The following is a 9,760-nucleotide window of genomic DNA, read 5'->3' on the forward strand; positions in this document are numbered from 1 at the left end:
CAGGCTGGGAGTTGTGGTTTTGCAACAGCTGAAGGCACACTGGTTGGGAAACACTGTTATGATAGGTGTTGCTGACACTATATAGTGCAATTACCCAGGACTTCATATAAATGGCAATGTCATGGATCATCTGGGCGCACGCTGTGCTACTGTCTCTTTGTATCCGAATCGCGCAGGCTGGGAGTTGTGGTTTTGCAACAGCTGGAGGCACACTGGTTGGGAAACACTGTCATAGGCATTGCTGACACTTTATAATGCAATTACCCAGGACTTCATGTAAATGGCAATGTCATGGATCATCTGGGCACGCGCTGTGCTAATGTCTCTTTGTATCCGAATCCCGCAGGCTGGGAGTTGTGGTTTTGCAACAGCTGGAGGCACTCTGCTTGGGAAACACTGTCATAGGTGTGACACTATATAGTGCAATTACCCAAGACTTCATATAAATGGCAATGCCATGGATCATCTGGGCGCACGCTGTGCTACTGTCTCTTTGTATCCGAATCGCGCATGCTGGGAGTTGTAGTTTTGCAACAGCTGGAGGCACACTGGTTGGGAAACACTGTCATAGGCATTTCTGACACTATATAGTGCAATTACCCAGGACTTCATATAAATGGCAATGTCATGGATCATCTGGGCACGCGCTGTGCTAATGTCTCTTTGTATCCGAATCCCGCAGGCTGGGAGTTGTGGTTTTGCAACAGCTGGAGGCACACTGGTTGGGAAACACTGTTATGATAGGTGTTGCTGACACTATATAGTGCAATTACCCAGGACTTCATATAAATGGCAATGTCATGGATCATCTGGGCGCGCACATTTTCTAATGTCTCTTTGTATCTGAATCCCGCAGGCTGGGAATTGTAGTTTTGCAACAGCTGGAGGCACACTGGTTCGGAAACACTGTCATAGGCGTTGCTGACACTATATAGTGCAATTACCCAGGACTTCATATAAATGGCAATGTCATGGATCATCTGGGCGCACGCTGTGCTACTGTCTCTTTGTATCCGAATCGCGCAGGCTGGGAGTTGTGGTTTTGCAACAGCTGGAGGCACACTGGTTGGGAAACACTGTCATAGGCATTGCTGACACTTTATAATGCAATTACCCAGGACTTCATGTAAATGGCAATGTCATGGATCATCTGGGCACGCGCTGTGCTAATGTCTCTTTGTATCCGAATCCCGCAGGCTGGGAGTTGTGGTTTTGCAACAGCTGGAGGCACTCTGCTTGGGAAACACTGTCATAGGTGTGACACTATATAGTGCAATTACCCAAGACTTCATATAAATGGCAATGCCATGGATCATCTGGGCGCACGCTGTGCTACTGTCTCTTTGTATCCGAATCGCGCATGCTGGGAGTTGTAGTTTTGCAACAGCTGGAGGCACACTGGTTGGGAAACACTGTCATAGGCATTTCTGACACTATATAGTGCAATTACCCAGGACTTCATATAAATGGCAATGTCATGGATCATCTGGGCACGCGCTGTGCTAATGTCTCTTTGTATCCGAATCCCGCAGGCTGGGAGTTGTGGTTTTGCAACAGCTGGAGGCACACTGGTTGGGAAACACTGTTATGATAGGTGTTGCTGACACTATATAGTGCAATTACCCAGGACTTCATATAAATGGCAATGTCATGGATCATCTGGGCGCGCACATTTTCTAATGTCTCTTTGTATCTGAATCCCGCAGGCTGGGAATTGTAGTTTTGCAACAGCTGGAGGCACACTGGTTCGGAAACACTGTCATAGGCGTTGCTGACACTATATAGTGCAATTACCCAGGACTTCATATAAATGGCAATGTCATGGATCATCTCGGTGCGCGCTGTGCTAATGTCTCTTTGTATCCGAATCCCGCAGGCTGGGAGTTGTAGTTTTGCAACAGCTGGAGGCACTCTGCTTGGGAAACACTGTCATGATAGGGGTTGCTGACACTATATAGTGCAATTACCCAGGACTTCATATAAATGGCAATGTCATGGATCATCTGGGCGCGCGCTGTGCTAATGTCTCTTTGTATCCGAATCCCGCAGGCTGGGAGTTGTAGTTTTACAACAGCTGGAGGCACCCTGCTTGGCAGGCCCGTCGCTACAGGACAGGCAAACCAAGCAATTGCTTGGGGCCCCGAGCAGAGCTGGTACTTGCCTGTCCTGTAGAGAAAGGGCAATTCCCCCCATCACTATTAAGGACATCCCTGTGTCCCGAAAGATGTTTTCGGGGCACAGGGATGCCCCTGTTAACTCTCTGCGGCCCCGCGTTAAGTTTAAAAACGCAGGGTCTCCGGGAGATAGCTCATGCCGTACGTCACTGACGTCCCGTGCGTGCGCCCATAGCAACGGAGGCGCAGAAGACCGGAGCATCAAGGAGGAGGAAGACGCGCTCTGGCCAGCTTGGTAAGTGACCAGTGGGATGTCATCTTCGGTGCTCCGACCCCCGCTTCTCCGGTCCCGGGAACTAATGCTATGGCCGGATCGGAGGAGCAGTGGTCGGAGCACTGAAGTGGTACAGTACACAGGCATACAGCTTCCAGCCATACACTGTATATGGCTGGAGGCTGTATATCTGTGGGGAACACTGCCAGCTTAATGTGGGGGAACACTGCCTACCTAATGTGGGTGAACACTGCCTACCTAATGTGGGTGAACACTGCCTACCTATTGTGGGGGAACACTGCTTACCTAATGTGGGGGAACACTGCCAACCGAATGTGGGGGTACACTGCCTTCCTAATTCGGGGGAACACTGCCTACCTAATGTGGGGGGAACACTGCCAACCTAATGCAGGGAGAATTATGCTGCACCTAATGTGGGGAGAACTATGCTGTACCTAATGTGGAGGAACTCTGCTGCACCTAATGTGGGGGCCTGGTATCGACGTTCGCTCACGTCGCGCTGCCAGAATTCAAGGGCCGGAGTTACGATGTCCTGACACCGGCCCTAGAGCGTGACGTGCGTGAACATCAAGGGGGGGGGGGGGGGGGGGGGCCTCCATGTCCATTTTGCTTGGGGCCCCCAAATTCCTTCAAACGGCCCTGCTACTTGGGAAACACTGTTATGATAAGGGTTGCTGACACTATATAGTGCAATTACCCAGGACTTCATATAAATGGCAATGTCATGGATCATCTGGGCGCGCGCTGTGCTACTGTCTCTTTGTATCCGAATCCCGCAGGCTGGGAGTTATAATTGTGCAACAGCTGGAGGCACCCTAGTTGGGAAACACTGTCATAGGCGTTGCTGACACTATATAGTCAGGTAGAAGATAGGAAAAAATCCGAAAATTCAGGCGCGTGCCGCAAGAATGAAGTAACATCCAATGGTAGGATATATGTTCTTTATTTAGCCGAACCAGACGCGTTTCGAGGCTGCTGCCACTTTCTCAATGAACAATGGCTTATCTTTTTATCCACTAGATATGACACTATATAGAGCAATTACCCAGGACTAGTGTTGGGTGTGTATATTCGCATTTCAAATTTTTATCGCAAATTCCATATATTGTGAAAATATTCGCTATACAAAATTACAAATATTCGTTTTTCTTTTTGTTTTTCCACAGAACACATCACAGTGATCATCATCCCTCCCTGCTTCCAGCTTGTAGTCTAAAGAATGCTCCAGTACTAGTTACTGTGGGAGACTGTGGAGCGCAAATATTTCGCATATGCGCATATTCCTTCTTTTAGCTTGTGGCCAATGAGAATGATGCAAATACACTTGTCAGAGGTTATCAACATCCCTAGCAACCAATAGGAAAGTTCCCCACCCCTTCACTAGTTAAGATTTCAACCAGCAGCGTTTTTTTTTTTTTTCAGTTTTATGTTCGATTACGTGAATATGCAACGAATACGCAAATACACAATGAATATAACAAAAACGCAAAATTCTCGAATATATGGGCGAATATCCGTCCATATATTCGCGAAATATCGCGAATTCGAATATGGCCAATGCCGCTCATCACTACCCAGTGGCAATGTCATGGATCATCTGGGCTCACGCTGTGCTAATGTCTCTTTGTATCTGAATCCCGCAGGCTGGGAGTTGTAGTTTTGCAACAGCTGGAGGCACCCCGGTTGGGAAACACTGTCATAGGCGTTGCTGACACTATATAGTGCAATTACCCAGGACTTCATATAAATGGCGATGTCATGGATCATCTGGGCGCACGCTGTGCTAATGTCTCTTTGTATCCGAATCCCGCATGCTGAGAGTTGTAGTTTTGCAACAGCTGGAGGCACCCTGCTTGGGAAACACTGTTATGATAGGGGTTGCTGACACTATATAGCGCAATTACCCAGGACTTCATATAAATGGCAATGTCATGGTCATGGATCACGCTGTGCTAATGTCTCTTTGTATCCGAATCCTGCATGTGATGTGACGGATGGAGCTGTGTGGATGAGAAATCCGCTCATTAGGCTGGAATCACACATGCAGGTTTGGATGCTTTTTTTTTTTTTTTCAACGAAAAGCTGGAAGTGGATCCAAAAGGAATGGGAAATATAATGGAAAAACTGACGCTACTGATAAGTCCCGTGTGTGGTTGAAAAGGCTGCAGGTGTGATTCCAGCGTATGGGCACGTTCCTACATGCCGTATTTTGCTGCGTATTTGCTGCTGCGTATTTTCTTTCCCATTGAACTTCAATGGGAAAGAAAATACGCAGCAGCAAATACGCAGCAAAATATGGCACGTGGGAATGTGCCCTAAGGGTACGTTCACAAGAGTGGATCCCCAGCACGTATTTTACTGCAGATCCGCCGCTGAAGGACCACTGATGCTGCCTTTACAGGTGCCTGCTTAGAGCGGCAATACGCCACTACGAGCAGACACACTGCGATGTGCGAGTTGCCATGCGTAGTATGCTCGCACATCGCGGCAGCTCTCAGCCTAGCTCATAGAGCAGGGGGGAGCAGCCGCGATGTATGCGAGTGCACTGCGCATGCGCAGCAACTCGCACATCGCTTCGTGTGTCTGCTTGTAGCGGCATATTGCCGCCCCGAGCAGGCACCTGTAAAGGTAGTATACAGCGGTCCTTCAGCAGTGGATCCGCAGCGTAATACGAGCTGGGGATCCGCTTGTGTGAACGTACCCTTAGGGTGCATTCACACCATGTTTTTGCAATACAGTTCCCGTATCAGGTTTTTGATGAAAAACGGATTCCTCAAAACCTGACTAAACTGTGTCAAAACGTGTATACAAATTTTAACCCGTATACGGTTTGAAAAATGATGTCTGGTTGCATCCGTTTTTTAAGAAAAAAACGTATACGTTTTTAACTTTTCACTCGATTATGAATAAAGTTTCACTTGCTTGATTGAAATTCAAAAAAAAAATCCTGCACAAAGTCAAAAACCATATGGTGCAAACTGGATGGAACCGTAAGCCCATACGGTTCTCTACGGTTCCCATTGATTCCCATGTTAAAAAAAAAAAGTATACGGTTTCAATACAGTTTTTCACCTGGACCAAAAACCGTGGTAGGCTAAGGCTTTTTGTTACGGGAAAAAAACCTGACAAAACCGTACAGGATTCAAAACGGACACAACCGGATACATCCTTTGGCGTACGGTTTTCAAAGGAGAGTCAATGCATACGGTATTCAATACGGTCCCCTACGGTTTTCAAATTGAAAACATATACGGGAACTGCATTGCAAAAACTTGGTGTGAAAGCACCCTAAAACAGTAGAACATTAATTAAAAAAATAACAGGTAATAGGAAGCTCTGGTAAAAAAAATATATACTGATTGTTTGTTTAGTAAATATTTTTGTTCCCAATGACATAAGTTTGGAGCATGTCTTCTTTCTCTTTGAAGTCCACATTGTGCAGTTTCTATCTTGTTCCTCCTGGAAAATGTATTAATATATTGATAACTGGGTGTTACTATTCTTCTTGTCATTCTTATGTGCCCCTACATAATGACCTTGACCCAATCAGCGTTGGGGGTGTCAGGCTGTGTACAGACAAATTAACTAGAAGAAGAGTAACATCCAGTGGTCGGGAGTAACAGTACAAAGCAGAATAGATTGTGGTGGCCCAGTACAGGAGTTGTACCCCTGTATCCTTGCTGTCCTGTCAGGCAGCCTCCCTGCAGTGTCCCCTGGGCCCCCTGCATCTGTTCCCCTTGTACAGTTATTGTTATGCTATGTAATGTATATAAAATGTAGCTTTAAGAACATCTGTCATGTGATTATAACCCATTGAGGTGTCAGTGACCATGTGACCGAAGGGTGACCTATGGGACCCCATCAGAGTCTCCCCTATATAAGCCCTGGGAGGAGTCTCTTCACTCTCTTCTCTTGAGATACTAAGGGGGAGATTTATCAAAACCTGTCCAGAGGAAAAGTTTCTGAGTTTCTCAGTTCAGACTGAGTTGCCCATAGCAACCAATCAGATTGCTTCTTTAATTTTGCAGAGGCCTTTTCAAAAATGAAAGAAGCGATCTGATTGGTTGCTACGGGCAACACAGCAACTTTTCCTCTGGACAGGTTTTGATAAATCTCCCCCCGCGATTTTTCGTGCGACATTTTGACTGGAAAGCGAAAAAAGCAAGTTTTCCAAAACTATGTAGTAATAATTTTAAAATGGACTACAGGTAGTCTGGTATTCATTAACTGCGACAGTCGCAACTGCGCAAAAAAAAGTCGCAACAAGATTAAAAATTGACTAAATTTACTCCAGCTCAAACATGGAGCAGCAAAAGCTACAACCAAAGTAAAAAGAAAAAATTGCTTACATGAAAGAAATTTAGCAACAGGTTGAAACCAGTTGATAAATAAGTCACACATAAGCAAAAAAAAAAAAAAAAAGTTAAGAAAAAATTACAAAAAAAAAGGAATACATAAGCAAACATTGATAAATGTCCCCCATTGACTTCGGGCATACTTCCATGATCCAGCACCGAATCCTCAGAGGCGACAGTCCGCCTATCAAGGAAAGACACCGTCCGGTCGAAGAAAGTCAGGGTCCCTGGGCGGCGTCACTTGTCCTGGTCAAGAAGAAAGGCGGAACCATCCGCTTCTGTGTAGACTACAGGAAACTGAACAATGTCACACATAAAGACGCTTACCCTTTGCCAAGGATCAAGGAGTCACTCACGGCCCTTGGGTTGACCTCCTGCTTCTCCAGCCTGGACTTAACTAGTGGATATTGGCAAGTGCCCATGGCCATGGAAGATTGGGAGAAGACTGCCTTCGTGACACCCATGTATGCTGTTTGGGCTATGTAATGCCCCCACAACGTTCCAGCATCTGATGGAAAGGTGCCTGGGCCATCTGAATTTTCAAAGTGTCTTATTGTACCTGGACGATGTAATTGTGTATTCCAAGTCCTACCAGGAGCACCTCAGTCATCTGTCAGACATCTTTCAAGTCTTAATCAAGCATGGATTGAAGATTAAACCATCAAAGTGTCATTTGCTCGAACCTCAAGTCCCTTACTTAGGTCATGTTGTCAGCGCAGAGGGAGTCCAACCCAATCCTGAAAAGGTGGAAGTTGACAAAAACTGGCCAATCCCCCGCATGGTGAAAGATGTCAGGGATGTCAGGATCTTCCTGGGATTTGCCGGCTACTACCACCGCTTTATCCCACACTTCCCCCAGATTGCGAAACCCCTCACAACTCTCCTATGGGGTACGGCAAAGGAGAATAGTAATGGAAGACTACCTATTGAATGGGTCGAAGAGCAAGAGACAGCGGTCCGAGCTCTTAAGCATTGGTTGACAGAACCACCCATCCTGGCATATACAGACTACAGTCAGCCGTTCCGGCTATACAATGATGCCAGTTTTGAAGGTCTGGGAGCTGTCCTGTCCCAATTTCAGGATGGACAAGAGGATTGCTTATGCCTGTCGTACCTTGCGAGGAGCCGAGAAGAATGATGCTAATTACAGCTCATTTAAATTGGAACTTCTCGCCCTGGTCTGGGCCGTGACCAAAAAGTTCAAAGACTATTTGGCCACCACGTCATTCACTGTCTACACAGATAATAACCCGTTGGCCCACCTGAACACTGCCAAGCTGGGTGCCATTGAACCGCAATGGGCTTTAAGATTGGCCAATTACAGCTTCACTATCAAGTACAGAAGCGGCAAGTCAAACGTCAATGCTGATATACTATCTCGAATGACCTCCGGGGATGTGTGGGACGACGTGGAGATGGCCCAATTTTATCAACGGTTTGTGAACCAGAATGTTGTGACGCCCTGATGGATGGTGAACCCAGGTCCGAAAAAAGGTTAAAGAAGACCTGTACACCTGTAGGACTTTTCAAGATGAAAGTCGAGTCTTGGAGGATCTGTTGGACTACCTTCTGGCAAAAAAGGTACCAACCCGTCTAAGACGGCTCAGTGTGATTATGAGCTGAAACATCTGTGGCGACAGAGGAAGCAACTGTTTGTGCACAAAGGACTGCTAACCCGAAATTCTTTGGATCCGATCGCTGGTGATCGACTTCATCAGATTCTGGTTCCCCAAAGAGACGCGGTGATGGTCCTCAATGCATACCATAACCAGTCGGGACACTTTGGGGTCCACAAGACCAAAGCTACTGTCATGCGAAGATTCTATTGGATCGGAATGTGGAGTGACATTGAGAAATAGTGCAGTGAGTGTGCAGTCTGCAATGTCACCAAGAATGTGCGCAAGGATGCAAGAGCACCCCTCCATTCCATCCAGAGTTAAAGGCCTAACCAGTTAGTCGCGCTAGACCATGTGAAATTGTCTCCTACCCAGTCCACGGGGATCACCATGGTGGATTATTACTCCAAATAGGTTGTCGTAGTACCTGTCAAAGATCTCACAGCCAAGACAGCGGCCCAGATGTTCTACTCCAAATGGGTGTGAACCCTTGGGTGTCTGGAGTCTGTCCTAACTGACTATGGAATGGCCTTCGAAGCCCAACTCTTCCAAGAGCTATGCCAATTCCATGCCTGCAAGAAACTCCGGACCACTGCCTACCACCCTCAAGGCAATGGGCTCTGTGAACGCATCAATCAAGTCTTTACCCACATGCTGCTGCTGTAACCCAGTGAGGGTTCAGTGACCATGTGAACGAAGGGTGACCTATGGGACCCCACCAGAGTCTCCCCTATATAAGCCCTGGGAGGAGTCTCTTCACTCTCTTCTCTTGAGAGACTAAGGGGGAGATTTATCAAAACCTGTCCAGAGGAAAAGTTACTCAGTTGCCCATAGCAACCAATCAGATTGCTTCTTTCATTTTTGAAAAGGCCTCTGAGAAATGAAAGAAGCGATCTGATTAGTTGCTATGGGCAACTCAGCAACTTTTCCTCTGGACAGGTTTTGATAAATCTCCCCCTAAGTCCTTGCTGAACCACAGTGCAGTCAAGTCCTAGGTGTGTGTCTGGAGTCCAAAGGAGGCCTAAAGCCACAATTCTACAAGTCCACTATCCCCAGGTCCAAGTCATAGCTGGTAAGCTATAAATGGTGTATAGTCAAGTCAGTCAAAGTCAACCTGTCTTCAGTCAGAGTGGCCTGCAGCAAAATTGTCCCTGTCCACTGCAAGTCCCAGCAAGCCCAAAGGTCTCTGAAGACACTGGTCACCTCCGTGGGCATTGCTGAGCTGTATAGACTATTCCACCTGTCTAATTCAGTAAAGCTACCGTTGTTCCATAACTTGGCATCAGAGTCATTATTGCCCCCGTGCCTAGCCCAGGATCCTGCGTTATATTTTTGGGTGGTGTTAAGGATAAACTACACCCTGGCATCACGAATACAAGG

This window comes from Hyla sarda, chromosome 2 (assembly GCF_029499605.1).
Source record: "Hyla sarda isolate aHylSar1 chromosome 2, aHylSar1.hap1, whole genome shotgun sequence".
Classification (NCBI taxonomy): Eukaryota; Metazoa; Chordata; class Amphibia; order Anura; family Hylidae; genus Hyla; species Hyla sarda.